The sequence below is a fragment of the Pseudopipra pipra genome, chromosome 4 (genome assembly GCF_036250125.1).
Source record: "Pseudopipra pipra isolate bDixPip1 chromosome 4, bDixPip1.hap1, whole genome shotgun sequence".
Lineage (NCBI taxonomy): Eukaryota > Metazoa > Chordata > Aves > Passeriformes > Pipridae > Pseudopipra > Pseudopipra pipra.
This window is the reverse complement of record NC_087552.1, coordinates 714,339-741,244: the sequence shown is the minus strand read 5'-3', so window position 1 is coordinate 741,244 and position 26,906 is coordinate 714,339. Positions and strand designations below refer to the sequence as shown.

Here is a 26,906-nt window from a genome sequence, read left to right as displayed (position 1 = left end):
CCGGGCCGTGACCGCGGAGCTCCCACCGCCCTTCCCCGGCCCCGGCGGGAGCCGCGCGGGGGGAACGGGGGCGGGGCCGCGCCGAGGGGCGGGGCGGGCGGGGCGGGGCCGCAGGGCCAGGCGGGCTGGGATTGGGCGGCGGCGCTCGAGCGCTGATTGGGCAGCGCTGGTGGCCCGCGGTATAAAGGGCCGGCGGGGCGGGTGCGGTCGGTTGTGTGTGAGGGCTGAGGGCGCGGCCCCGCTGCTGCCCGGGCTGCGGAGGGGAGAGCGCCTTGGCCGCTGGGTTATGGACCGGGGGAGCCGGGGGGCGTTTAGGGGCGCCTTGTGCTGGGCAGCGGGGGCCGGGTAAGGTCCTTACCTGCCGGGTGACCCCGGGGGAGCCGTGGCAGGACTGCGGGGCTGGTGCTCTCTGGGTGTCTCAGGCTTTGCCTCGGAATCCCAAAGCCTTTCCCTGTGCAGGGTTACGAGGCAAAGACTGCTTTAACTTGGTTTCTTGGTGCTGCATTAATGCTTTTTGCTCGTTCTGTGTCAGTTTGCAGCCTGGCTCGTGGTTTCCCCTGGTGCTGAGGAGTGGAGGCGAGTTGTGCTTCCTGCTGGGAGAGAGAAGGGCCTTGGGAAGCTGCTCCATGAGCCACAGCTGTGCCGAGCCCGGGAGTCTGTCCAGGTGAGAGCAGGGCTTATACTGCCAGGGAGGAGCTGGGTTTGCTGTTGAAGATAGAATATGCCCGTGCCTTTAAATGCAAGGACAGGCAGAAGCTGGGAGGGTCCCTGAGCAGGTTTGGTGGCACGACAGCAGTTTGGAAAGACCTTGACTGTGGGAGGAGTGTCCAGGAGAAATTGTTCCTTTTTTTGCAGGGAGGCAGTTTGTGAGGACAGGGGGGTTGCTGTGCTCTCTAGCAAAACTACTGCCCTTGGGATGTGCAGGGTGAGGAAATGTTGGCCCCGTGTGGGCTGGAGCAAAGGTGTGTGGGTCCCTGTGTGTGACAGCCGTGGGTGTGCAGGAAGGGGGTTCTGGGGCCATTGGGGCTGCCAGGGAGCCAAAAAGGGCACAGTTGTCTGAAAAAGGCAAAAATCTCCGCTGCTGTTGACACCTGTACCAAAGGAGATGCAAATTTTCCCCCTCTTGGTTGCAGACTTCACAAAGCTCCCCAGGAAAGGAAGCTTTAGATTCCTCCCCAGCTTTATGCTAAAGGTTTCCTTTCTCCTGTCTCAGCACCCTTTCTGCTGTTGAGAGAGCACGAGGTGGATGAAGAGGATCCCCAGGCATCTGCAGGCACAAGGGACTCGTACAACTGCGATTTTCCTCCAGCCCTCGTGAGAAGGGCTTTCAGGATCCTCCTGGGTAATGTGCCAGCTCTCCTGCTGAAACTTTTCTATTTGAACACAAAGAATAAAACTAAAGTCAGGTCTGTTCTGGAGTATGTTACACTTCTGCAAAGTTCCTTCCCTCTGTATATTTTCTGTTCCCAAAGCACATTCTTGGGTTCCTGGGCACTTCCTATTAAATGATTCCCTGAAAATAATTTTGTACTGAAAGGGGAAAGGAGCTGTCTGTGGGAGGTCAGATGTCCCTGGAAAAGCTTTGTGTTTTTTCACTCAGTAAGCTCTTAAAATATCTCAGAGTGTGTAGGAATGCCTGGCTTCTAAAACTCACCAGCTGAGTCTTAGAGGCTTCTTAGAAGAGCTGAGTCCAGGCAGCAAAATTGGCCCCGCAGGAGGGACTCTGTGCCTGCTCTCCCGTGGCTCCAAGGGATCTCTGGCCCTTCACGCCGGCACCGAGATTTTCTCGGGAAGGGCCTCAGATCCCCGGACCAGTCTGGGACACAGGCAAGATCCCCCTGCCTTTAGAAATGAGGCCTTCTTGTGGCTTCCTCCCCGTCCCCGTTGGTGGGTTCCAAAGAAGGCCTCTTGAAATGCCTTTTGGGCTGTCCATTGAAGCCTTGAGACCAAATTGCCCCCCTGGAGGGACAGTGCTGTTGGTGCCCCCGGGTTGGGGCACCCCGAGGACTCCAGCGCGCACCGAAAGGATTATTCGGGGAGATCCTCGGGGTGCCTGGCCCTGGGGAGCTCAAAGCAAGGTCCCTGCAATGGATTCAGGCATTGCTGAGAGTATCCCAGGGGTCCCTGTCCCTGCTAGACATGGAGCTCTCTAATGGACTGTAATTGGGTTGTAAAAGTGGTGCTCCAAGTCCAAAGGAAGTGTGGGATTGGGATTAAGAAATGAGCAGTGAGGGTCCAATTGGCTGTTTTCTCTGGAATGTAATGGTAAGAGCTGCAGGAGTGCCAGGTGTGTGTTCCAGTCCCCAGCATTTGGTTTGCAGATGTCCTGGTCAGACACAGGTCCAGCTTCCTCAGTCCTTAACACAATAGAGGGAGAATGAAGGACTGGCAGTGTTAAGGTGATTGGTGTGACAGGGGTTAAACTGGGAAAACATTGGGTGATTCCTCAGCTTGTTTATTTGCCAAACTCACCCAAACTTGTGCTAGGAAGAGATTGAGTGGAAAAGTTGAGGCAGAAATGAAATTGAAAACTGGGGATATTGACCCTGTAATTGCTGAAACTAAATGTGTCCAAGCAGCAGCTCTTGTTGTGCAGGGAATAACTCCTGTCAGCAGCAAGGTCCCGACTGAAGTGGCAGCTGCAGTTGTTCCTGTGGTGTGGGCCAGTGGAACTGCAGGAGAGTGGAAGAGGGCAGAACCTGTAGGTATTACCCCTAATGTGGGATCTCTCCTGGTAAGGCAAAGCCAGTATCCTTTAAAATCAGAATGCCAGACTGGATTGGTTGCAGTAACAGCTGAATTTGCTCCTCCTGGTTTGCTTGTAGGACGTGAATGCAAGAACCTGCCAAGGAACCAATGGCCAAGATGATTGATTAGTGCAGGACCTGAGAGAACCCCCTTGAATGACAACCTTGAGCAGTTTCCAGTATTGGATTTAAAAGATGGCCTTTGCTGCATCTGCTTGAGCAAGGAAAGCCAACAAACCTTTGCTTTGGCAGGAGAAAATCTGGAAAGCAGGAAGGAAGAAAAGAAGCCCCCTGACTCCTCCCTGAGCCCCAGACAGCCCATGAACTGCCTTCTGGGAATGGTAGGATGGGCTGGACTCTGGATTGCTCCCTCTGGATGTGTGGTAAGACCGTTAGGGCAACTTTTCCAACAGCCTGTAAGCATTTGCTGCCTTGGCTAGATGGTGCAAGGGCAGCCTTTAAGCAGCTGAAGCATTCCCTGAGGAGAGCTCTGGGTCTGCCAGATGTGTCAGAACTGTTGGAAGCATCTTTGGTGGGGAGGGCAAACAAAGGCCAAGGTGTGCAGTGACCCCCCTGAGAAGGGACTTGGAGTTAATGGCATCCCTGCAAGTGAACTTTGTGGGCTGTTCCCCCTGTAGGGCAGGTGATAGTCCCAGCTACAGTGATGGGAAGAATAGTTAAAAGAGAGCCCCAAAAGCTGGAAATCCTCCAGGAGTCTCTTGGCAAAGAGAGTTTGCTGAGTTCCCCCTGCAAGAAGGGCAGTGATAGCTTTTGAGTGCTGGTAGATCCTTTGAATAGACAGCCTTGAGTGTGTCCTTGTTGCACCAGTAGGCCTTGTCAAAGTCCCTATCTTCCAGGAGATATACATATTGAAGAAAAAAATTGCCTCCATAATCCTTTGTTGTCTTGAGGCTCTCCCCTCAGGAACTGCAGGAACTCCTGGTGCCGCCTGGGCCGATGGATTGGACGCCCCAGCCCCTCCGTTCCTGCCCAGCCACTGGGTCCGTGTCCAGTGGTGGCACTGCCAGCCCTGCAGGTGAAGTGGGAAGGGCCTTTCCAGGTCTTGTGGGTCACATTGATAGCAGCTGAAGTTGCAGAAAAAGGACCTGGGGTCTCTTCTCCTTGAGTTCAGAAAGCTCCTTTTGGTTGGTGAGCAGGACCAAGTGGATCCTTCAGAGTTCCCATCCGTGTTTGTGTCTCAGCCTGTGTTCTGATTCAGGGCTGTAGCTGTTGTTGTCACTGAGGAGTCAAACTCTGCTTTAAGTAAGGAGACAATGGCCCAATGGCTGAGTGTTAAGAAAAAAGGGGGAATGATATCTATGTTTTGAGATGTAAACAAGAGCTGATCCTTTTTGCAGTGGGATGTAGCCTGGAAAGTGCACAGAGCTGAGCCAAGGGATTGAAAGGGACCAAGCAAGGGAGGTGAAGAAAGAAGGAAGAAGGGAAGTGAGGCAGCAGCCAAGCAGCAGCAAGTTGGTGTGTAAGCAGGTGAGTTGTGTTGAGGTTCCTCAGGCAGGCACTGAGGACTTTGAGGGCTCCAGACAGAGCAGACCTGGGAAGGCCCTCGGTGAAGCCCCTTGGAAACCTTCTAAGGGTAGGTGTGTATGGTAATGAGTGTTGGAGAATGTCCTGACTGTGGAACAGGAATGCAGGGAAGGAAAATGAACCCTCCTGTAATGCTGACCCCTCCCATCAGCTGCAGGTGAGATACCTGTGTGTGCCCTTTGGGAGCTGATTGCCAGGACTCCTGGTGGGCTGGAATGATTCAAGAGCATAGGAATACAAGATTGCCTGGCTTCTAAAACTCACCAGCTGAGTCTTAGAGGTTCTTTTAAGAAATTTTAGGTAACACCTGAACTTCTAGTGTGTGGTCTTGAGTTGAATTTGAAAGAGATTTTCCAGGGAACAGGAATGTTTCTCATTCCAGGACGTTGCCCTTGATGAACTTCCCATCTGAGCTGATGCCCTTGGCAGGAGAAGTGCTCAGCAAGGAGGCTCTTTGCTCCTAGGCAGGAAGAAAGGCCAGTGCCCTTCCTCCCCAAGGCCCAGCCCAGCAGGGCTGGCAGGAGCTGCTGGTGTGGCTGCTCTTTGGGTTCTCAGCTGTGGCTGTGGGGTGGTGACATCGTGTTCCTGCCTGTGCTCCAGGGCAGCCAAAACCCCAGCCCAGCCCCTGGGCCTTTCTGGGAGCCTGAGCTATTGTAGTACTGGGGATGGGGGTTTGGGTTTTTGTTTCCCTAAAAGTAGAACCATTGGGGGGGATCTCTTATCTCACAGTTGTTGTTGTTTTGATATCTTAATTAATTACAACTTGAGAAGAAAAGCTTGTGTAACTTAGGAACTAACTTGCACTGGTTACACTGAAAGTGCCAAGGAGTTGTAGTGTCCACTGGATTGTTTGTATTGAAGCAGTTTGGTGTTTACAGAGGGATAATAACTCCTGTCAGCAGCAAGGTCCTGACTGAAGTGGCAGCTGCAGTTGTTCCTGTGGTGTGGGCCAGTGGAATTCCAAGAAAATGGGCAAGGACAGAAGCTGTAAGAATTACCCCTAAGGCAGAGTCTCTCCTGGTAAGGCAAACCCAGTATCCTTTAAAATTAGGAAGCCAAGCTGGATTGGTTGCAGTAACAGCTAAATTTGCTGATCATGGTTTGATAGTAGAATGTGAATGGAAGGACCTGTAAAGAAAGGAAATGGGAAAGATGATGGATTGCTGGGAGCAGGGGCTGGCAGACAGTGGCACTGGATGTTTGGTTGTGTTTGGGAATGAGCAGCTTGACCTGCCCAGGGTTGTCTGTGCTGGGGGTGGGTTTGGGTCCTGTGTGGCCACAGGTCTGTGCAGCAGCTGGAGCCTGGGCAGGTCTGGGGGCTGTGGTGTGCCAGGCTGCTGAGTGTGTTGTCCCTGTTTCCTTGGAGTGTCCCAGTGTCCCTGCTTGGCTGTTTGTTGCCCTGCAGGCAGAAGAGCCCAGGCCTGAGCTGGCTGAGTGTTGGTGTGACCCAGAGTGGGTGTCCCTGCCCTCGGGCCAGTCCCCAGAGCTGCCTTTGGCATCCCCTGCTGAAGGGTGGGAGCTGCCCAGAGCCAGCAGCATCCAGCTGGAGGATCCAGGAGGATGCAGCTCTGCTTTGCTGGGAGGTAAGAGGTGGGGTGCAGGAGCTGGCAGGGGTGTTTTGCAGGCAGAGGGAGGGCAGGAGCAGGAGAATTGCAGGTGCAGCAGCTGTGTCAGTGCTGGATGGAGTCGGGGCTGGGAAAGGGCCCTGAGTGTCAGGGCAGGGGAGAGCCCAGGGTGGCCCTGGGAGCCCTGGGGCTGTGAACAAGTGCAGTGGGCAAAGGAATGGGCACTGGAGAGCTGGGCAAACAGCTGGAGGAGTTGCAAGGAGAACCAGGAGACTGGAATGCAGGAACAGCAGCTCCCTGTGTGTGTGTAGAACCAGGTGTACTGCAGCCCTGAGTGAGGTGGGAAATGAACCTCAGGAGGCTGGGAACGAGTCCCACACACTGGTTAAAGTGGGATGGGCTCTTGCCAAGTGTCTGAAAAGCTTTTCTTCAGTGTTGCTTTATCAGTTGAAAACTGAAGTGATTGTTCAAGTGTTGGCACTTGTTTTCCTGTGTCTTTGGTGAGGTGTTGACTCAGTACCTTTCTTGGAGCTGCTGTTGGATGAAGAGGTGCCCCCAGTTGACCTGTAAGGTCCTGGTTTTCTTCCCTGCTTCTCCCAGCTTGTCCAGGAGATGGAATTCCAGTGCTACAGTCTGGGTGGGTCGTGGTGCTCCCAAAAGGAGCCTTTGTGCCTTCAGGGCAGGTTCTGGTGCCCCTGGAGCTGTTGGGAGAAGTGGAGGGTTGGCAGTGAGAGGCCTGGAGTGATGTTGTTGTGGCACAGAAGAAATGAGCAGTGAGGGTCCAATTGGCTGTTTTCTCTTGAATGTAACTGTAAGAGCTGCAGGAGTGCCAGGTGTGTGTTCCAGTCCCCAGCATTTGGTTTGCACTTGTCCTGGTCAGACACAGGTCCAACTTCCTCAGTCCTTAACCCAAGAGAGGGAGAATGAAGGACTGGCAGTGTTAAGGTGATTGGTGTGACAGGGGTTAAACTGGGAAAACATTGGGGAATTCCTCAGTTTGTCTCTTTGCCAAACTCACCCAAACCTGTGCTAGGAAGAGATGGACTGGAAAAGTTGAGGCAGAAATGAAATGGAAAACTGGGGATATTGAAACTGTAATTGCTGGAACTAAATGTGTCCAAGCAGCAGCTCTTGTTGTGCAGGGAATAACTCCTGTCAGCAGCAAGGTCCTGACTGAAGTGGCAGCTGCAGTTGTTCCTGTGGTGTGGGCCAGTGGAATTGCAGGAGAGTGGAAGAGGGCAGAACCTGTAGGTATTACCCCTAATGTGGGATCTCTCCTGGTAAGGCAAACCCAGTATCCTTTAAAATCAGAATGCCCGCTTGGATTGGTTGCAGTAACAGCTGAATTGGCTCCTCCTGGTTTGCTTGTAGGACGTGAATGCCAGAACCTGCCAAGAAACCAATGTCCAAGATGATTGATGAGTGCAGGACCTGAGAGAACCACCTTGAATGACAACCTTAGGTTTAAAAGATGGCTGTTGCTTTTGAAGGAGAAAATCTGGAAAGCAGGAAGGAAGAAAAGAATCCACCTGGCTCCTCCCTGAGCCCCAGACAGCCCATGAACTGCCTTCTGGGAATGGTTGAATGGGGTGGACTCTGGATTGCTCCCTCTGGATGTGTGGTAAGACTGTTCTGGCAACTTTTAAGAACAGCCTGTAAGCATTTGCTGCCTTGGCTAGATGGTGCAAGGGCAGCCTTTAAGCAGCTGAAGCATTCCCTGAGGAGAGCTCTGGGTCTGCCAGACCTCTGAGAACTGTTGGAAGCATCTTTGGTGGGGAGGGCAAACAAAGGACAAGGTGTGCAGTGACCCCCCTGAGAAGGGACTTTGAGTTAATGGCATCCCTGCAAGTGAACTTTGTGGGCTGTTCCCCCTGTAGGGCAGGTGATAGTCCCAGTTACAGTGATGGGAAAAATGGTTAAAAAAGAGCCACAAAAGATGGAAATAATCTTGGAGGCTCTTGGCAAAGAGAGTTTGCTGAGTTCCCCCTGCAAGAAGGGCAGTGACAGCTTTTGAGTGCTGGTAGATCCTTTGAATAGATAGCCTTGAGTGTGTCCTTGTTGCACCAGTAGGCCTTGTCAAAGTCCCTATCTTCCAGGAGATATACATATTGAAGAAAAAAATTGCCTCCATAATCCTTTGTTGTCTTGAGGCTCTCCCCTCAGGAACTCCAGGAACTCCTGGTGCCGCCTGGGCCGATGGATTGGACGCCCCAGCCCCTCCGTTCCTGCCCAGCCCCTGGGGCCGTGTCCAGTGGTGGCACTGCCAGCCCTGCAGGTGAAGTGGGAAGGGCCTTTCCAGGTCTTGTGGGTCACGTTTATAGCAGCTGAAGTTGCAGAAAAAGGACCTGGGGTCTCTTCTCCTTGAGTTCAGAAAGCTCCTTTTGGTTGGTGAACAGGACCAAGTGGATCCTTCAGAGTTCCCATCCGTGTTTGTGTCTCAGCCTGTGTTCTGATTCAGGGCTGTAGCTGTTGTTGTCACTGAGGAGTCAAACTCTGCTTTAAGTAAGGAGACAATGGCCCAATGGCTGAGTGTTAAGAAAAAAGGGGGAATGATATCTATGTTTTGAGATGTAAACAAGAGCTGATCCTTTTTGCAGTGGGATGTAGCCTGGAAAGTGCACAGAGCTGAGCCAAGGGATTGAAAGGGACCAAGCAAGGGAGGTGAAGAAAGAAGGAAGAAGGGAAGTGAGGCAGCAGCCAAGCAGCACCAAATTGCTGTGTAAGCAGGTGAGTTGTGTTGAGGTTCCTAAGGCAGGCACTGAGGACTTTGAGGGCTCCAGACAGAGCAGACCTGGGAAGGCCCTCGGTGAAGCCCCTTGGAAACCTTCTAAGGGTAGGTGTGTATGGTAATAAGTGTTGGAGAATGTCCTGACTGTGGAACAAGAATGCAGGGAAGGAAAATGAACCCTCCTGTAATGCTGACCCCTCCCATCAGCTGCAGGTCAGATACCTGTGTGTGCCCTTTGGGAGCTGATTGCCATGGCACCTGTAGGGGTGGGATCATGGCAGGGTGTTGTAAGCAAGGAATGCCTGGCTTGTAAAACTCACCAGCTGAGTCTTAGAGGCTTCTTAGAAGAGCTGAGTCCAGGCAGCAGAATTGCCCCCCCAGGAGGGACTCTGTGCCTGCTCTCCCGTGGCTCCAAGGGATCTCTGGCCCTTCACGCCGGCACCGAGATTTTCTCGGGAAGGGCCTCAGATCCCCGGACCAGTCTGGGACACAGGCAAGATCCCCCTGCCTTTAGAAATGAGGCCTTCTTGTGGCTTCCTCCCCGTCCCCGTTGGGGGGTTCCAAAGAAGGCCTCTTGAAATGCCTTTTGGGCTGTCCATTGAAGCCTTGAGACCAAATTAGCCCCCTGGAGGGACAGTGCTGTTGGTGCCCCCGGGTTGGGGCACCCCGAGGACTCCAGCGCGCACCGAAAGGATTATTCGGGGAGATCCTCGGGGTGCCCGGCCCTGGGGAGCTCAAAGCAAGGTCCCTGCCATGGATTCAGGCATTGCTGAGAGTATCCCAGGGGTCCCTGTCCCTGCTAGACATGGAGCTCTCTAATGGGCTGTAATTGGGTTCTAAAAGTGGTGCTCCAAGTGCCAAAGCAGTGTGGGATTGGGATTAAGAAATGAGCAGTGAGGGTCCAATTGGCTGTTTTCTCTGGAATGTAATGGTAAGAGCTGCAGGAGTGCCAGGTGTGTGTTCCAGTCCCCAGCATTTGGTTTGCACATGTCCTGGTCAGACACAGGTTCAACTTCCTCAGGCCTTAACACAATAGAGGGAGAATGAAGGACTGGCAGTGTTAAGGTGATTGGTGTGACAGGGGTTAAACTGGGAAAACATTGGGGAATTCCTCAGTTTGTGTATTGCCCAAACTCACCCAATAGAGACTTCCTGAAAGACTTGTGGCAGAAATGAAATGGAAAATGGGGAATATTGAAACTGTAATTGCTGAGACTAAATGTGTCCATGCAGCAGCTCTTGTTGTGCAGGGAATAACTCCTGTCAGCAGCAAGGTCCTGACTGAAGTGGCAGCTGCAGTTGTTCCTGTGGTGTGGGCCAGTGGAACTGCAGGAGAGTGGGAGAGGGCAGAACCTGTAGGTATTACCCCTGATGTGGGATCTATATGGGTAAGGCAAAGCCAGTATCCTTTAAAATCAGAATGCCAGACTGGATTGGTTGCAGTAACAGCTAAATTCGCTCCTCCTGGTTTGCTTGTAGGATGTGAATGCAAGAACTTGCTAAGAAAACCAATGGCCAAGGTGACTGTTTAGTGCAGGACCTGAGAGAACCCCTGAAAGTGACAACCTGGAGCAGTTTCCAGTATTGGATTTAAAAGATGGCCTTTGCTGCATCTGCTTGAGCAAGGAAAGCCAAGAAACCTTTGCTTTGGCAGGAGAAAATCCAGAAAGCAGGAAGGAAGAAGAGAAGCCCCCTGACTCCTCCTGAGCCCCAGACAGCCCATGAACTGCCTTCCTGGGAATGGTGGGACGGGCTGGACTCTGGATTGCTCCCTCTGGATGTGTGGTAAGACTGTTCTGGCAACTTTTCCAACAGCCTGTAAGCATTTGCTGCCTTGGCTAGATGGTGCAAGGGCAGCCTTTAAGCAGCTGAAGCATTCCCTGAGGAGAGCTCTGGGTCTGCCAGATGTGTCAGAACTGTTGGAAGCATCTTTGGTGGGGAGGGCAAACAAAGGACAAGGTGTGCAGTGACCCCCCTGAGAAGGGACTTGGAGTTAATGGCATCCCTGCAAGTGAACTGTGTGGGCTGTTCCCCCTGTAGGGCAGGTGATAGTCCCAGCTACAGTGATGGGAAAAATGGTTAAAAGGGAGCCACAAAAGATGGAAATAATCTTGGAGGCTCTTGGCCAACAGAGTTTCCTGAGTTCCCCCTGCAAGAAGGACAGTGACAGCTTTTGAGTGCTGGTAGATCCTTTGAATAGATAGCCTTGAGTGTGTCCTTGTTGCACCAGTAGGCCTTGTCCAATTCCCCATATTCCAGGAGATATGCCTAAAAAAGGAAAAAGTGATCTCCCTAATCCTTTGTTGTCTTGAGGCTCTCCCCTCAGGAACTCCAGGAACTCCTGGTGCCGCCTGGGCCGATGGATTGGACGCCCCAGCCCCTCCGTTCCTGCCCAGCCACTGGGGCCGTGTCCAGTGGGGGCACTGCCAGCCCTGCAGGTGAAGTGGGAAGGGCCTTTCCAGGTCTTGTGGGTTACATTTATAACAGTTGATGTTGCAGAAAAAGGATGTTGGGTCTCTTCTCCTTGAGTTCAGAAAGCTCCATTTGGTCGGTGAGCAGGACAAAGTGGATCCTTCAGAGTTCCCATCCGTGTTTGTGTCTCAGCCTGTGTTAGGATTCAGGGCTGTCAGTTGTTGTCACTGAGGAGTCAAACTCTGCTTTGAATAAGGAGACACTGGCCTAATGGACAAGTGTCAAGAATAAAGGGGGAATGATATCTGAGTGTTGAGATGTAACAAGAGCTGATCCTTTTTGCAGTGGGATGTAGCCTGGACAGTGCACAGAGCTGAGCCAAGGGATTGAAAGGGACCAAGCAAGGGAGGTGAAGAAAGAAGGAAGAAGGGAAGTGAGGCAGCAGCCAAGCAGCAGCAAGTTGCTGTGTAAGCAGGTGAGTTGTGTTGAGGTTCCTCAGGCAGGCACTGAGGACTTTGAGGGCTCCAGACAGAGCAGACCTGGGAAGGCCCTCGGTGAAGCCCCTTGGAAACCTTCTAAGGGTAGGTGTGTGTGATAATAAGTGTTGGAAAATGTCCTGACTGTGGAACAGGAAAGCAGGGAAGGAAAATGAACCCTCCTGTAATGCTGACCCCTCCGATTAGCTGCAGTGAAGACACCTCTGTGCCCTTTGGGAGCTGATTGCCAGGACACCCATCGGGCTGGCATCATGGCAGGGTGTTGTAAGCAAGGAATGCCTGGCTTCTAAAACTCACCAGCTGAGTCTCAGAGGCTTCTTTGAAGAGCTGAGTTCAGGCAGCAGAATTGGCCCCCAGGAGGGACTCTGTGCCTGCTCTCCCGTGGCTCCAAGGGATCTCTGGCCCTTCACGCCGGCACCGAGATTTTCTCGGGAAGGGCCTCAGATCCCCGGACCAGTCTGGGACACAGGCAAGATCCCCCTGCATTTTAGGACCAAATTTTGCCCCCTGGAGGGACAGTGCTGTTGGTGCCCCCCGGGTTGGGGCACCCCGAGGACTCCAGCGCGCACCGAAAGGATTATTCGGGGAGATCCTCGGGGTGCCCGGCCCTGGGGAGCTCAAAGCAAGGTCCCTGCAATGGATTCAGGCATTGCTGAGAGTAGACTGGACTGGGCAGAGAGGGAGCAGTTTGTCCTGTGGAGCTGGGCTGGGTTTGTTCCGGATGCCTTGGGAGGCAGGGCTGGAGAGGCCCCTCTGTTGGCTGTAGTGGTGGAAGGTTGTAGCAGCAGGGATGGAGCCTTCGACCTCCTGCTCCCCCCGTGAGCCCCGACGGGACCGTGCCCTTGGCAATGGAGGGCCCCCCATTGCTGAGTCAGCGGTTCCGGGGCCAGGAGGGATGGGATCAGGATGCCGAGCTCCGCCCGGGGCCAGGGCTGCCAATGTTCAACCATGGAGAGAACTGAAAGCAGAGTGAGATGGAGGCCAAGCTGCAGCACAAGGATGGGTGAGAAAAGACCCTGGTCCTCAGGTGGAGCTTTGAATTCCCTGGAAAAATGGATCCTGTCAGATAGTTCAGGCCCTTGTGGGTGCTGGAGCAGAGGCCTCTGTAATTTATGGTCACCCTAAAAAGTTGCAAGGACAGCAAGTTCTGACTGCAGGATGAGGTGGGAAACAAAGTGCAGTGGTCCAGAGAAAAGCTGAGCTTAAAATTGGTCCTGTGCCAGAGCAGCCTCGTGCAGTGCTTGTTGCTGTCCCTGAGTGTCCCATTGCAGTGGATATTCCCAAGGGTGCCTTGTGCTGGGGAACCCTGGGGGCAGTTCCCTTTCCCTGGGCAGGGCAGGCAGGGCACGTTTCCCCCCTCGAGGGTGGCTCCACAGTCCCACCCTGTGCCCTGGGAGCGTGGCAGAACACCTGGACCCACTGTCCTTGCCAGAGAGGGCACAAGGGATGGTTGGATGGGTGAGGGAATGGTTCAGGGAGTACAAGCACCATTAGAGTGAGTAGTGCAGCACATGGAAAGGAAGGGGGGAGTTAATCCAGACAGAATTCAAGTACCTGCCCAACCTGTGATATTTTTAGGAACTCAGAGGTGTTGTGGTCCCCAGGAAGTTTTGCCCAGGACTAGGCAGGAGACTTCAGGCTTGGTCACCCCCAGAGCAAGGTGGAAGCCCAGCAGTTTATTGGTTGGTTTGGCTTTTGGTGACAACAAGGTCCTCCTTTGGGACCAATCCTTGGCCTGGGCCATAAAGTCTCAGGACAGAAGTGTGAGTTTGAGTGGGAAATGAGCAGCAGGGAGGGTTGAAAACAGCTCAGGGAGCAATTCAACAGGCTCTGGATCTGTGGCCAATACGAGCCAGGGAAGGGGAACTGAAGGTTCCTGCCAGTGATAATGATGCCAATTGGAGCCTCTGGCAGAAGTAGGGTCGTGTAAGGGGGGTACTTTTGAATTAGATGATCAATGGAGCATAGAGGCGTGAGAAAGAAATCCTATTAGGATGTGAAACCAGCTGGAGTGTGGTACAATGTAACTTGATGGCACAAGCTAATTGTAAGGTCCATTGTGCTTTTCAGCAAGTCAGCCTGATATCCCCTGTTATGAGAGCTGAGTTCTTCCTTGGTTCTGCTACATCTTGCAAGGTAGGTACATCTACCCGTGAAACACCATGGGAGAGGTCATCCCTAGGGGTGAGAAAGATGATGGTGAGAGGAAGATGATGTGGGCAGGGGTGGCTGGCCCCTTGCCCTACAAGTAGGGCAGGCCCAGACTGTTGCCACCAGGCAATGATCAGGCGGGGTTTGGCTGCCATTCAGGCCTCCCCTTACACTGCGTCCTGGCCCTACGTGGTGTAATGTGGAGCTGATCAAATGGGCTGTCAGGACTGCTGAGCTGAGCGATCCTCATCCTGCCACCGAGCCTGTGTTGCTCCGCGGGGACGCCCGCTAAGGGATGGGCACCGACCAGCTGCTGCAGATCCTGACAGCCCTGCCTGGCTGGGGGGGTGGGCACAGGTTAGTGATAGGAGGCAATTGGGGAAAAAAGGCTTTAAATATCCTTTAGTGTTCCTTTAATACCCTTTATTTAGTATTCATAATATTTTCCCTTTAATTTCCCCTTTTACTGACCAAATATTGTGTTAATAGTTATCCATAATATTGTGTTAAGATGCTTTTTGGTACCCCTTTGACTCCCTTTTTACTAGTTAATATTGTACTGTATTGAATGCTGTTCTTAGTATTTGTTTTAATGCCACACAATAAGGCAGTTCATTTGTATCCTTTTTTAACTTTTGATTCTCTTTGCTAAGTTTATTATTATTATTATTCTCACTGCAATAAAGATATTTTGTGTGTTTGAATGCTTGTGGCACTTGTCTTTAATCTGGGCATGTATCCTAATGAACTGTTACAGGTAGGAAGAAGTGCCCTTAGGATTTGGGAATAGGAAGTTACTGGAAGCCAGCCCAAGATAGACCCTGTTGGAGAAGCGGCTCTGAGTATGTTCTTGGGCTTTAGAGGGAACTTAACAAATGATAAGAGGGCCTGAAATCCCCCTAAGGCCTTGGGTAAAAAGCTCCTCCAGGATGCCCAGGCCAGGCCCTGCTCAGGAAGGCAGCCCCATGGAATGGTGATGGTGGATCCAAGGCAGAGCCAGAGCAGGGGTCGGGGCAGGAGCGAGGCCGCGGGAGGGCGTTGCCCCCGGCCCTGTGGTTGAAGCAACAAGTGTAGATCCCCTGGACAGTGAGCACAAATCACTGGGAAATGGGGAAAAGCCCCAGAGCAAGTGCTGGGAGCAGAGAGGGAGCATGCATGGCTCACTGCTGGGTCAGCCACACCTGTCAGTGGGAAGCACTTTTGGAAAGCAGGAGCTTATAACCTGTGCCAGAGGGAGTTTGAAGTCACAAAGGGGGGAGGCAAAAGTCGTCCGTGTGCTGAGTGAGACACTGTACCTGTGGGAATGAAACAGGAAGAACTAGGGCAGTGTCAGGTTTGTAGGGATTTGGGGTCAGTTGGCAGTGGTTTGGCTACTTGGCTCCCAAGTGACACCCTCACGGAATTAGTGATTGAATGCAGACAAGGAAAATGGGAATATGTTCCTGTGAATAAATGTTAGTGGAGGGAATGATATTGCCATGTTGTAGCTTGATATCTTACAGAACCTGTGGATCCTGGCCATCCTCACAGCCCTTGTGGTCCCTCTGGGCGATGCTGTTGGCCCGGGCAGTTCCCTGGAAAAGGTGCCTGGGTCGGGTGCCTTGGTTTGATTTGGATGGAGATGGAAAAGCAGCTCCAAACCAGGACCCCAGGACAAGGTGACGTGGGAAGCAAGTGGCCCTTGCCCAGGGGTCAGTGTCCCTTTGTGCCCGGGGGGACTCTCTGGCAGGGCCGGGGTCTGTCGGGCTCATTGTGCGGGCGGCTGTTGGTGCCCTCAGTGGGATTGGATGGATGTGATTCCAGGGGCTGGGAGCACTGTTGCCATGCAGTGCTGTAGTTTCCCTTACGGGGCTGGGTCCGGGGGGTCTCCCTGGCATCGTTGTCCCCCCTGTGTGAGCGGTGCCAGTCCCAGCCCCAGTGTCACAGCAGCAGGGCCGTCCCCTGGGCTCTGCCTGCTGGGCTGTTCTGGGAAGTGCTGCCAAAAGAGCAAAGGGATCAGCTGGGGCAGGGGATGCCACAGTTTGGCACCATCCTCCCGAGGGGAATATCGGTCCAACTGTTGGGTACCTGCTGCCTGTGTCCTGCAGCCCAACATCATCAGGATAACAGAATTCCTTTCCCCACTCTGATTCCAGTGCTTCCATCTTGCCCCCGGCAGTGAGGCTGGGGGGACACGGGGCTGGGAGGAACAGAAGCTGGTATTGGATTTGTAGGCAGTGGAGACATGGAATTGTTTGGTAACCAATGGCAAAGAGCTGGGGCAGGTGTGTCCCGAGTGCTGAATTTAGGAGCACAAGGGATGCCCACTGTATTTACCCCCCACCCTTCACTCCAGAATGGGATGGGGAGTTTGGGCAGCTCACAAATTATTGCTCTGCAAATTTGAAATAAGACTTGACTTGATCACCAAATGCAAACAGTAACTATAGGGGTCAAGTAGTGACCTTTGGACATCAGGTAGAACAAGTCCCTGCTCACCACTGGTGGGACATATTTACAGCAATCTCACCATCTGCTACAAAGTTTTTGAACACTTTAATCCATCCACTGATCACAGTAATTATACTGATTTTATGAACAATATGGAGTTGTTGTTTCTGGGATCAGTTTCAAGAAGTTGTTACTCGTGTGTCTCTGTCCTGACCAGGGATCAAAGGACCAAAGGGAAAGGATGAGAAGTTCCCTGAGGAGCAGGGTAAGGGCTGTGTGTGCTCAGGGGCCCTGGCTAGAGGCTGCAGGTGCAGTGAGTGTGTGCTGGGCCAAGGCAGCCAAGGTGTGTGCAGCTGTTCTGTGCCCTCCACCCTTGGAGCTAAAATTTCACAGCCTTGAGCTGTTGGGTCCCAAATAATATTGGAGGGAGAGGCAGAAAATGCCACTGCTGCTGGGGCAGAACTGTCTGCAGTGACTGGGCAGGACTTGGCCCTGATGCCTGAGTGCATCTTTAGGATGGATCCCAACTGTCAGCCCCTGGCTCCATAACTTGAGTAGAGGGTGTTCCTGCCAGCCCAGCTGCTGTGTTGGTGGTCCTGGGGGCACCTCCTGCCCTGGCCTGCTGTGAATGTGTTTGTGTTGCAGCTCAATAAAGTCCCTTTCAGTGGTGATTGTGTCATTTTTGTGTCAGTTCCTCTCCCCTCTTGCCCTGACCCAGTGGCTGCATCACTGGCTTGTGCCTAAATGAACTCTTCCCCTGCAGCAGTTCCCTGCTGCTCTCAGACAGGGTGGAGTTGAGGCCCCTGAGCAAAGGGAGAAAGGATCCATCCAAAGCAGGCCCGTGCTCACCCCCTGCCTTCCTCCAGCCTCCCTCCTTACAGTTCCCATCCCTGCTGCACACAGCCTGTTCCCATAAACCCCTGTTCCTGTTCTCTCTCTGTGTCTCCCCTCACAACTCCCCTCCTATAATCTCCAGCTGCCCAGGCCCCTGTTTTTGAGGGGCATTCCTGGGCTGCTGCCCCCCCATTCTTTATAAATGAAGTGCCAAGAGCCCCAAGTGCAGAGAGGTCTGCAGGGATTCAGTGCCCAGAGCTGCCTGTGCCTGCCTGTGTTCCTGCAGTTCTCCTTCCTGTTCTCCCCTGGGCTGGAGAGACCTGCCTGCCCTGGGTTTATTGGAGCAGAGGGATGGGATTACATTTGTCCAGAAGGTTTGTTCACAGACACGTTTTCTGACAGACAGTGCCATTTTCCTTTTGCCTTTCCCAGGTTTTTCCAAGTACTGCCCAGCAGTGGGATCCGTGTGCTGGGACAGTGATTGGCAGCAGGAAGGGGAGCCTTGGCCTCACCTGCCCAGCTCAGGTGGGTGGCACAGAATGGGGGTGGCCTGGCAAGGCATGAACACATTTCTGAGTTCTGGAGTGCCTTGAATCCTTTCCCTGTCAGGTTTCTCTCTGTCATTTCCTGGGCTCCATCGTCCCAGGTGTCTCTTCCTTTGCCCAAAGTCCAATGGCAGAGGATTGACTAACTCCCAAGGGAGGTTTGGAATGAAAAGGGTTCTGTTCAAATGGGGCAAGGAATGCAGTAAGAAAGATGAGCCTCCTTTTAGTGCCTGAAACAGGTAGGAATAAAAGTGCTGGAAAAGGTCTCATTTTATTTGTTGTCCCCCCTGGATTTTTCATGGCTAAAACTCTCTAGTGAGCAATTGAAGAGAAGGGTGAAGGGCAGGAGCCTTTGACTTGCCCAGTGCCCTTAATTGCCTTGTTCTCCTCTCTTCCAGGCCAGGCCAAAGCCCTGCTCCAGCCCAGCTCTGCCAAGTGCCCTGGGCTGGGAGCAGCCAAAGGCAAGAGGCTGCAGCCCCGCCGGCCAGGCTGGGGGCTCCTGGTGCTGCCCGTGGGGTGGGGTAAGTCAGAGGGACACGTTTCTCTCCTCCTGCTGTTGGCATTTGCTCCCTGGGCACTGGATGTGTAAGGAAGGACGGAGTAGCAGGGAAGGACAGTGTTTCCAAACTGTCTGAATGTTGCCCCCAGGTTTGGGATGGGGGTGGTTGGGTTTGGCCTGGGCCGGTCAGGATCAGCCATAAAGGACCCACCAGAGCCCTGAACCCTCACTGGACATGTCCAGCCCCTCAAGTCATTAATTTTCAACAGAGGACAAAGTATTGGTACTTGCTTCTGATCTGTGGAGAATTTCCTTTGGAATGATCAACCAGAGAGTGTATCAGTGCAAAGCATCTCTTTGGGTCTTCTGTTTGTTTGTAATTTCCTCTCTGGCTTCAATGAGTTTGGTGTGCTCCTGTTAAGGAAGCAGCCTGTTTTGATCTTGAAATTTGGGGTGGTTTGGTTTGTTTAGGTTTTTTTCCCCCCACTGACTCGGGCCTTCCGTGCATAGTCCGTGTTGTCCCACAGGACTGTTCTGGTTCTGGGTCAGAGAGAGAGAAGGGAAGTGGCTTTTCCTCATCTGGAATGTTTCCAAGCAGAAGTGGGACATTGTCCTGCCCCTCCCCAAAGCACTGCAGGCACCTGGGAGTAGCTCAGGGCTGGCCCAGTTCTCTGAGACAGAACCATGGGGGAGAGGTTTAAGTATTAATCACATCTCTGGTGTCCCTTGGTTGCAAAGATTGGGTCCTACAGTCCCAGAGCGTTAAGGAAAACAAGGAACTTCTGTTCTTCCTGGCAAACCTTCTGCTATTGCTTGTGCAGTGTTTGGGTTCTGTTGTCTGAGTTCCTGTCCAGGATCTTTCTAAGAGAACCTGTTAGAAATTTAGAGGTAGGATTAGAATTTGGGTCTGTTGCCTACCCAACTGCCTCCAAGTCCTGATGGACTGGAGTGATGAGTGCTCTCACCCCAGGTTATTTCTTGATATTGTGTGGCTTTCCCTCAGCTGTGGGTGAGGAATTGTGCAAGCAAGGCCTGTGTGCCCGTGGGTGTCTCCCGTGTGTGTCCGTGTGGCAGGGCTGGGACAAGGACTCGTGCAGGGACCCAGCTGGCACTGGAGCTGCTGCCATTCTGAGCCACTGCCAAGGGCTGGGGAGAGACCCTCTGGGAGGCTGTTGCCAGGATTCCATTGGGAGCTGGATCTCCCTCCAGCTGCAGCAGCCAGGGGAGGGTTCTTCCTTGTGCAGCCCAGTGGCTTCTGCTCAGGCTGGCCCAGAGTGGGGCTGGGGCAGGTTCTCCAGGGAACTGGAGCCAGCCCTGAACGGGGCTCTGGAGAGCAGGAGCTGCAGGGACTGAGGTTTGCAAAGCTGGGCTGAAGTTTGTCAAAGCAGCAGAACATTCTCATTCCTGTGGGTTTGTGGAGTTGGTGCCCAGGAGAACTGGGTCACACTGGGCTTTGTGGTCCGAGAGCTGCCCCCCTAAATTTGGCAGGCTGTGTGTGCTGGCAATGAAGTGCTATCCCAGAGGCTGATGGTTTCTGTCTCCAGGGATGCCCAGGACACTGCTAATGCCCAGGGATCTGCTCTGGGTCCAGGCTGTCCGTGCTGGAGGGCCCTGGTGGCTGCAGTCCCTGAGCCCGCAGAGACAGAGAGAGCCCTGGCCCGAGTGGCCTTTGGCCCCTTGTCCTGAATTTGGGGGGAGCCTGGGAGCGTGTGGAGGGTGAGAATGAGGGCTGTGTTCCAGCCTGACACCGGGAAGGTCAGTGTTTCCCTGGAGGGGGAAGGTTTGGGCCCGCAGGCTGAGTTGGAACAGGACCAGGGCAACAGACGCTGCTGTCTTTTGTTGCCTCCTGAGGTCTTCTGTCCCCCTTGGAGATTTCCTCCCGGGCTGTGGCCCCACAGGGAGCAGAAGGGAAAGCTACCAATGCCATGGGCATTGCCAGCCTTTGTCTCTCTGCTTTGCCATCCAAGCTGGGAATTTGCTGCTGTTGCTGCCGAGGCTCCCCTACCTGGGAGTTGTGTCCTCCTTGCAGCCCTTCCCAGCCCCAGCCATGAGCTCCAGTTGTGCCTCTGTGTGTCTGGGAGTGTTTGCTGGGACTGTGCTTCCAATGTATCATCCCTGGGAAGATCCTGTTGTTCCAGAGCACTGGGGAGTTTGGGCTTGGCAGCTTCAGAGCTGGATTGGAGCAGTCCCTGAAAAGAATCAGGAGAGTGGAGGTTTGTCCCAGTGGTGCTTTCACACCCCACTGGACAGGCTGGGCTTTGTGTTTGGGGTTGTCCTGTATTTGCTCTGCAGATAATGGGCCCTTCCCAATTCAGCCCAGCAGATCCCAAGGGCTCTGACAGGAATATTTGTTCTTTCCTTCCCTTTGGGATAACTTCATCTCCAAACTGCCATGAGCAATTCCTTAATTTCTCCTGAAGAAAACCAAGGTCAGGGGCAGTTTGCCAAGGAGGCCAGAAGTGTCTTTGGAGCAGAGAGTGCTGCCAGCTGCGTGTGCCTGTCCCCAGCCTGGCACTGCCCACAGGGACACACTGGGCACTGACCATGAGAGGGAACAAAACCACTGCCTGCCAGAGGGTTTGTCCTGGGCCAGTCAGGCCTGGGGCAGGAATTGGACTGGGCAACTCCATCAGCTGCTCTTCCCTCCCCCACAAAGCCCCATCCCCTGGGCATTAATGACGTACCCTGTGCCCAGCGCTCCCTGTTCACCCAACTGAAACCAGAGCAAGGCTTGCTTTGCTTGGAACAACTTAAAATAACTTTAAACCAAAATAAATCACTTTTTTCTTCTTTTTTTTCTTTTAGATGCTGGAATTGCCTCTCTGGCTGTGTGCTGAGCTCTGGCTGCAGGGGACTGTCAGGCCTTGGTGGCTGTGAGTTCCTGTTCTTCTCTCTGGGAAACTGGAAATAGTTATTCCTGAGATTGCAGAAATGTTTTCTGAAGCCTGTCACCTTCTTTGTGCCTTTTGCTGACAGATCTTCTCTTTCTGCCTTTGCATGTAGAGCTGTTCCCTGATGTCCATTCACTGGCCTGAATTCCTTGCAGCTCCCAGCTGGGGAAACCTGGGAGAACATGGCAGGGACAGAGGTGACATTTGTAGCTGCCAACTTGGGGTAATTTCGAGGAGACCCAGCAACTGTTTGTGTAGGAAAAGGTGAGGTGCTGCAGAGGGGAGGGAGGTGGCATTTTGGAGGGGTCCCACTGAGGGGGGAGTGGAGTGCCTGGGGCTGGAGTGTGAGTTATTAAACAGGGAAGAAGGGAAGGATGCTTGGGAGGGAAACACTCAGGGAATGTGTAGGGATGGAATGGAAATTTGGGGCATCAGGAAGAGAAAATGGGTGATGTAGAGGAAGGGAAATGTTGGGGGTAAGAGTTGATCTCATCTGTAGAGGACAGAAGGACCATTTGGAGGTAAAGTGAGGCAGTCAGTGGTGGGCAGGGAGGGAAATTTCTGTTGGTAAAATCAGAGGTCATGTGGAGCAGAGAGAATGCACATCATGATGGACACTGAGGCAGTCAGGGGTGGGCAGGAAAGGAAACCTTTGGGGGTAAAACTTGAGGGAACGTCCAGGGCAGAGAGTGAATATTTTGAAGGATAAATGAGGTACTCAGTGGTGGACAGCTGGGGAGTGTTTTAGGGTAAACTTGGGGTAGCCCACAGGGTAGAGAATGAACATGTATTTGTACAGAGGAGCTGATTACATGTGGGTAGGTAAGGAGAATTTTGGGAGTAAAATCTGGGCAATCTGTAGCAGAGAGAATGAATATCTTGGTGTGAAGTGAGGCAGTCAGTGTTGGGCAGGTAGAGAAAATTTGTGTTTGTAAAATTTGAGGTCACGTGGAGCAGAGAATGTACATCCTGAGATAAACTGGGGTAATCAGTTGTGGACTCGTAGGGAAAATTGGGGGGGAATATCTGAGGTAATCTGCATGGTAGAGGATGAATATTGAGAGATGAACATGAGGTACTCAGTGGTGGACTTGTAGGGAAAACTGTGGGGGTCAAATCTGTGGCAATGTGCAGCAGAGAGAAGGAACATTTTGGAATAAAGTGAGGCAGTCAGTAGGGGAGAGGCAGAGAAATTTCTGAGGGTGAAACTTGAGCAAATCTGGAGGGCAGAGAATGAATATTTGGAGGTCCAAAAGAGGTAATCAGGAGTGTGCAGTAGGGAAGACTCTGGGGAGAGAATGAGTCTTTTGTGTTCAAGAAGAGGTAATCAGGAGTGGGCTGGAAGGGGAAAGTTTGGGGGTTAAAAAGGAGGTTCATTCTCTGCAGGGCAGGGAATGAACACACTGAGGTAACCTGAGGTGATGAGTGGTGAGAGACACAGACAATTGTGGGTGTTAAAGTTCAGGTAACCTGCTGGGAAGAGAAGGAACCTGTTGAGGTAAAGATGAGGCACTGGGTGGCAGACAGGTGGGGAGAGGTTTGAGATAAGCCTGAGGTGTGTGTGGGGTGCAGAATGACCCTCTGTAGGTACAAAGGAGCTGGTCAGACGTGGACAGGTAAGGCAGATGTTGGGAGTAAAATGTGGGGCAATCTGTCCCAGAGAGAATGAATCTTTTGGGGTAAGGTGAGGCAGTCAGCAGTGGGCAGGGAGGGAAATCTTTGTTTGTCAAACCTGAGGTAATGTGCAGCAGAGAGAATGCACCTCCTGGGGTAAACTGGGGCAAACAGTAGTGGACAGGTGAGGAGGTTTTGGGGGAAACTTTGAGGTCATCTCTGTGGCAGAGGATGAATGTTTGGAGGTAAAAATGAGGTAATAAGTAGTTTGCAAGCAGGGAAAACTGTGAGGGCAAGTGTGGATGTCACCTAGGGGAGAAAATGAGGCTTTTGAGGTCCAGTGAGGCAGTCAGTGGTGGGCAGGGAGGGAAAATTTGTGTTTGTAAAATCAGAGGTCATGTGGAGGAGAGAGAATGCACCTCCTGGGGTAAACTGGGGTAAACCTTGCGGACCTGCAGGGAAAATGTGGGGGGTAAAACTTGTGGGAATCTGCAGGGCAGAGAGTGAATCTTCTGAGGTGAAAATGAGTTCCTGGGTGGTGGAGAGGTGGGGAAAGTGTTGAGAGTAAACTGGAGGTGGTGTGCTGGGTAGAGAATGAACATCTTGAGGTAGAAGTGAGTTGCTGAGATGTGGAGAAGTCAGGAAAATGCAGTGGGTGCAGTGTGAGGTCACCTGCAGCAGAGAGGATGTACCTCCTGATGGACACTGAGGCAGTCAGGGATGGGCAGGAGGGGAACCCTTTGGGGGTAAAACTTGAGGGAATGTCCAGGGCAGAGAATGAATATTTTGAAGGATAAATGAGGTACTCAGTGAGGTATTCATTGGATTGCAGAAATGTTTTTTGAAACCTGTCCCCTTCTTTGTGCCTTTTACTGACAGACCTTCTCTTTCTGCCTTTGAATTTACAGCCTCCTTGTAACTCCCAGCCCGGAAAACCTGGGATAACTGAGGAGGGACAGAGATGAAGGTTTTATCTGCAAACTTGGGGTAATTTCTGCAGGATACAGCAACTGTTTGTGTGGGAAAGTGTGTTTAACCACATTGGCCCAAGTTGTGTTTGCACCAGCTGGGGCCAGAGGTGCCAAGCAATCCAAAGCAAACCCTGCTCAGCCTCCAAATCCCAGGGGAAGTTCTCCAAGCTGTTCATTGAGGGACTAAAGATACATTGAAATGGAACCAAGACACTACTAAGTTTCCTGGGAATCCCAGTATTGCTGTCCTAGAATTTTTAACAGCTTTTTAAGCTTTTTATGACAATAATGGCTTTCTTCCTTTGATTGAGTCCCTCAGTAGGATTTGGGATTTCTGTGGATTCTGAATCCCTCCCAGGGGCCCTGACACTGGTCAGAGCTGGCAGGACAAACAGAGTCAGAGCTCCTGGCAGGCACAGGGGCTTTCCCCCAGAGTGGATCCAACTGCTGCCCCCCAGCCTGGCCAGGCAGGATCTGCTTTGGCTCCCGGCTTCTGCCAGAGACAGAATGTGTTCCCTTGATTGGAATGAGGATCCCGTAGCTTCATCTCCTGGATGTTCCCTGGGCAGCTGATCCACTCTGCCCCGTGTCCTGCTCTCAGTTCCTGCCCAGCCAGAGCCAACTGTGCCAAGGGCACGAGCACTCCCAGCCTGTATAGGGAATGGGGGACTGGCTTGTGCACAATTCACCTAGAAAGTCAAACGAGGGGACTGTTGGGCAGCGGCTTTGGCCGACACGGCAGCACAAAGATTGTTCTCTGCAGGGGGCCCAGGTTTGGGTTCCAGTCTCAGCTTTGCAGGTTTGGATGAATTCTCCCTACAGCCCGCAATTCCATGCCGAATTCCTGCTGGAACAGCCTCCCAGTGCCTCCTGGAGCCCGGATCTTCCCCCGCAGAGCTGCCGCTCTAACGCCAGGTTTGCCAGGAAGCAGCCACCGTTCCAGGTTTGCTCAGCGGGATCGGGACAAGGACAGGTTCATTTTCCACAGACTTTGCTGTTTATAACCCTCCTCCCCCAGCCCCGCTGGTGTCCCTGGGGGGACTTGAGCGAGTTCCTTGGAATTCGGCCGATTCTCCGCCCCGGGCCGGGCTCCAGGGGATGTGTTGGCCCAGGAGAAGGCGGGGGCCGGACGCGCTCCCGGCCCGGGGCGAGGCAGCCCCTGAGCACGGGCGAGGACGTCTGTCCGGCCGGGAAGCCGCTGTCCCTTCGGAGCCTCGGGAGCGGCCCCGGGGAATTCTTTTCCCCGAGGAAAGGGATGCACAGCCCTGCTTTCAGAGCACCTCCGGCTGGAAGGGCAGGGATTTGGGGCGGGCGGGACACACGTGGGGGGCGCGGGGGAGCTCTGGGAGGTGGGCCCTGGGAATGGCTGCCCGCGCTGCTCTGCAGCCCCGCCGTGCCGACACTGCCGAGTGCCAGCTGGATTCTTTGGGTCCTTTGGGGCTGGCGCTGGGGCGTGTCCAGGGTGAGGCATCTCAGGGGGCCCGTTCAGAGCAGCGCCCGGCTGAGGAGCCGCGGGCAGCCCTTTCCCCGTGCCCACCCCACGGGGGCTGTAGGGCACAGCTCCAGGGCACAGCTCATCCATCCCCTGGCAATAGGAAGCCCAAGCAGGGCTGGGTCGCTGTCTGTCGCTCCGGCCTCCTCCCGGCCCGCGTTCCCTGCCCAGCTGGGACTGCCCAGGGAGCCCCGAGAACGTTCCTGGCGGGAAGCGGGAGCCGCCGAGGGCTCCGTCCAACTCCGGGCCCGAAAAGCGGCCCCGACCTGAGCCCCCCCGGCATTTTGGGCTCCGAAGGCTCACCTGGAGGAGACGCTCCCCCGCAGGCGGGACCAGGCGGCGACACTCGACCAAACGCCTTTGCCTCGGAGCGAGGGATCCCTCCGGACTCGTTTGGCTCCTTTATCCCTGGAAATGAGCTCGGATGCCGCACGAGCACCTTTGCAGCCGTTGGGTGAAGCCCGGACGGGGCCGGAAAACCTCCCTGAGCAGGGCAGTGATGAATTGGTGCCCGTCCCCAGCCGGGCACAAGCCCAGCCGGCCGCGCTCCCTCCGGCCCGTGGCTGCGAAGGGCTCCTGCAGAGATTGAATAAAAGCTCATTTCCTGACTGTATTTGCCCGCGGTCTTGCCCCTCTTTTGACTCGCGCAGCACCATCCGCTTGGAGCATTTCTTGGTTTCCTCCCCTGTAGCCGTTTCCCTCCCAGGCAGGGCCTTCCCCGTCTGCAAATAAAGAGGAAACGTTTCAACGGGATTTTGAAAACCAGAGGGTTTGCCCCGGGAGGGTGCGAGTTGCCGAGAAAGCGGGGCAGAGGAAGGAGAGCCTCAGGTCTCACCTGGCTGGTGTCAGATGAGCCGCACCTTCTGGATGGCAGGGCAAAGAACTGCTGTCGGTAATTGCCGAAGTTCCGCAGGCAGAGCTGGGAGCAGCCTGTGCCCGAGCCGCGGCACGGTCAGTGCCAGCTCCTGGGGCCGCCTGAGGACAGACACAGGGACACGGAGACAAACGAGCAGCTCTGCTCGGGGGTCCCGGAGCACGGGAGGAACGGGGAAAGGGCTGCCGCCGTTCTTCCCTCCCCGGCAGGCCCCCAGCTCCCCGTGGCCGGAGCGGGGCCCGTGGCCGGAGCCCCGGCGGGCCCCAGAGCCCTCGTTCCCGGGGGGCCCTGGGGGTGGGAACCTCCTGGGGCCGCGTTTAAGGGGGAGGCGGGCGATGTTCGCCCCGGGAGCGGGTGCGGTGGCCTCAGGGGTGCCCGAGCGGGGAAGCTCCGATCCCGCGGGGGGTACGGGCGGCACCCCTCCTCGGGGGTCCCGGGGCCGGCCCGGCGTGTCCCCGCGCCCCGGCCGGTCCCAGCCCCGGCTCCGCGTCTACACGACGAACGCGCCGCCGTTCTCCCCCGACCGGGCCCCGGCAGAGCCCCGGCCCGAGCGGCCCCGCCGCGCTCGGCCCCAGCGCCCGGCCCGGAGCGGCTCTTCTCGCCCGCGTTGCCGGGGCACAGGCGGCGAGGCCGGGCTGGGATGAGCCCGGCACCGATCCTGGTCCCCGTCCGGATGCCGAGCCCCATCCCAGCCCCAAACCAACCTCGCTCCTCCGGTCGCGGTCCCGGTCCTGGCCCCGATCCTTGTCCCGGTCCTCCTGCCGAGCTCCATCGCCACCCTCGGTCCTCCGACGCGCCGATCGCTCCCGCAGCATCCCGGGACGAGGTTCCCTCCACAGACTCGGGACGAGCGCGGCTCTGCCGGCTTTAAACGGCGCGGCCGGGGCGGGGCCGGGGCGGGGCCGGGGCGGAGCGGGGCCCGCACAGGTGTGCGAGGCGGGGCCCGTCCAGGTGCGCGGGGCGGGGACGGGCAGGGGGCGGGTCGGGGCGGGGGTATTTAAGCGCCGGAACTCGCCCCCGCGGCCGTTTGCTCGGGCAGTGCGCGGGGAGGCAGCAGCGCCGCGGGAGCCTCTCGCTGCCGCGGCCCTTTTTCTTTGCTTTTGTTTTTGTC

At 54.5% G+C, this 26,906-nt stretch overlaps 4 long non-coding RNA genes across 6 annotated transcripts; 2 read left to right on the top strand and 2 right to left on the bottom strand.

The window, feature by feature from the left end:
* Positions 1-209: 209 nt before the first annotated feature.
* Positions 210-16,746, top strand: LOC135412574 (uncharacterized). 3 transcript variants are annotated; one of them, XR_010429752.1, is made up of 11 exons: positions 210-283; positions 540-664; positions 1,134-1,342; positions 2,597-2,705; positions 3,000-3,130; positions 8,021-8,132; positions 8,455-8,584; positions 10,240-10,370; positions 10,912-11,023; positions 11,343-11,472; positions 16,260-16,746. It is a non-coding gene; the product is annotated as an uncharacterized LOC135412574 (long non-coding RNA). The 3 variants fall into 3 exon arrangements; XR_010429750.1 differs by lacking the exons at positions 210-283; positions 540-664; positions 1,134-1,342; ... (1 more) ...; positions 3,000-3,130; positions 16,260-16,746 and adding an exon at positions 7,430-7,478 and having other exon boundaries at positions 11,343-11,608; XR_010429751.1 differs by lacking the exons at positions 210-283; positions 540-664; positions 1,134-1,342; ... (1 more) ...; positions 3,000-3,130; positions 16,260-16,746 and adding an exon at positions 7,442-7,478 and having other exon boundaries at positions 8,008-8,132; positions 11,343-11,608.
* LOC135412575 (uncharacterized) lies at positions 3,476-4,181 on the top strand. The gene is made up of 2 exons (XR_010429753.1): positions 3,476-3,783; positions 4,106-4,181. It is a non-coding gene; the product is annotated as an uncharacterized LOC135412575 (long non-coding RNA).
* Positions 16,747-18,292: 1,546 nt separating the features above from the next.
* On the bottom strand, positions 18,293-25,444 carry LOC135412573 (uncharacterized). The gene is made up of 2 exons (XR_010429749.1): positions 25,225-25,444; positions 18,293-18,824 (listed from the first exon to the last, which is right to left on the bottom strand). It is a non-coding gene; the product is annotated as an uncharacterized LOC135412573 (long non-coding RNA).
* A 132-nt stretch (positions 25,445-25,576) lies between these two features.
* LOC135412572 (uncharacterized) lies at positions 25,577-26,620 on the bottom strand. Its single transcript, XR_010429748.1, has 3 exons — positions 26,500-26,620; positions 25,757-25,896; positions 25,577-25,643 (listed from the first exon to the last, which is right to left on the bottom strand). It is a non-coding gene; the product is annotated as an uncharacterized LOC135412572 (long non-coding RNA).
* Between the last annotated feature and the right edge of the window lie 286 nt (positions 26,621-26,906).